Source organism: Xiphophorus hellerii, chromosome 13 (assembly GCF_003331165.1).
Source record: "Xiphophorus hellerii strain 12219 chromosome 13, Xiphophorus_hellerii-4.1, whole genome shotgun sequence".
NCBI classification, from domain to species: domain Eukaryota; kingdom Metazoa; phylum Chordata; class Actinopteri; order Cyprinodontiformes; family Poeciliidae; genus Xiphophorus; species Xiphophorus hellerii.
This window is the reverse complement of record NC_045684.1, coordinates 29,449,602-29,451,401: the sequence shown is the minus strand read 5'-3', so window position 1 is coordinate 29,451,401 and position 1,800 is coordinate 29,449,602. Positions and strand designations below refer to the sequence as shown.

General features: G+C 36.8%; 1 long non-coding RNA gene across 1 annotated transcript; it reads left to right on the top strand.

Moving 5' to 3' along the window:
- Positions 1-1,021: 1,021 nt before the first annotated feature.
- Positions 1,022-1,460, top strand: LOC116731845 (uncharacterized). Its single transcript, XR_004341642.1, has 2 exons — positions 1,022-1,121; positions 1,367-1,460. It is a non-coding gene; the product is annotated as an uncharacterized LOC116731845 (long non-coding RNA).
- The last annotated feature ends 340 nt before the right edge of the window (positions 1,461-1,800 follow it).

The window sequence follows — 1,800 nt, the reverse complement described above, 5'->3', positions numbered from 1 at the left end:
AGCTAATCATACATTCCAGCCATTGTACTTATTGGGGAGGATCATGTCCCATTATAAATATTCTCTTCTCTATCCAGGCACTCAGAGATTCCCTGTAGGGTTAAAGAGTAAGTGATTAATTTGATTGGCTTTCCCCTCTGGCAGTACAGCCACAGACTTGGCGCGAGCGTTCTCATTGTGCCGAACAGATGGGAGCTGTCGTTGAACTACTGATGAAATATTATGCAAGTACAATCTCGCCTCCAAGCAGAAGCCCAAAAACATCATACACTTTTTTTTTCTTGTTCCTTTCTTTCGAGCATCAGCTCTAAATGCTGTCATTTTCCTAATGACCAAATATTTTAATTACTTTACATCATCTTAATCCCTGCTGTGCATTCAGAAACAGCTGGATGAATACAAGATAAGGGTAACGCGAGAACCTTAACGATGTAGTGATAGCGAAGCAAACAGAGTTATATAGTGAAGTAAATAAACTACTTTTTTTTTCTTTTACTTAAATTTGTGGTCAAACAAAAAATAAGTACCTTCCAAGAAGTTGCATAGTTATTTCAGCAGGACTATCTGTCATATTTCATAAATCCATATAAATATCAGAAACTAAAGTAAGTGAAAATAGGCTGCAATTCAATGTTTTTATATAGAAAGTAAACTGCAAATTGAATCGAAGCATTTTTATCTTTATATATTATTGAAATACTTCATCTTGAGACAAAAAAACCCCTGTAACCCAAACTGTTTGGAGAGACAAAATGGCAGAATGTTGGTACAGAATGGAGATAGGAATTGGAAACCAGGATTGGTAAAATCCAAATTAAAGTCTGGTGTGAACACCGACTGGACCAAGCCACCTTCAGTTGTACGTTTTACCTGATAGACTTAGATACACTACCTGAATCTATTAGACATTAAACCACTGTTTTTATTGGCTTGTTAAAATCCAGTAACACTTTAATTTGTAGGTTGTGTGTTTTTTTTCTGATTGGTTTATCTTGTATGATTTGTTTGGTTTCCACTTTGTTGCTCTCCGCCTCGTTTGTGTTTCCTGGGCTTCCGTAGTCTATTCCAGCCCTCGTAGCTCCTCCCCTTTTCCCTCAGAGCGTTGTTCCGCGCTGCTGTGGGTCAGTCAGAGGAAAGTTCGCTGCTGAGATATGTTTGTTTTTCTGTATGGATGTTGTTCATGTTGAGGGCTTTACCATATGTTGTTTATTATTGTTTGTTAGTGTGTTATTTTGCAGTTTTGACCGTCATTGTGGGTTTTTTTTATAAACAGTTTTATTATAATTTCCTTTTCATTTTGGTGCGAACGACCGGTGCTAGTCCAGCACAGCTCGGTTGAACATTGTTTTTATTTCCACATTTTTAGAGCCGGAGTGCAGGGAGAAGGAGTTGAGGAGGTTGTTCATTTGTTTTTCCTTCTTCCCCCAGAATAAAAAAATAAAATATCTGGTTGAGACCCACCTGAACGACTTCTGAGACTCATTGATGCCACCTGTTACATGTGCTCTCCGAACATAGGAATTGTTCATGTGGAGACATTTCTTTTAATGAGAAATATTATGCCATCTTGATATTCTAAAATCTTAGAGTTACATCCATGGTATCCATGCCTCTCACTTCCTGGTAAAAGTTTGTCATTTACCAAGAACAACATGTTACATTCACTATTTTTATTCTCGCTGAAGCAGATTGCATAACTAATTCACAATGAAGCACATAAACTGAACAGAAATCTTAACGTATTATTTTGTTTTATTTAGTAAAGACACAGAAAGGCTTTATAGTGAAGTTTTATTGAGT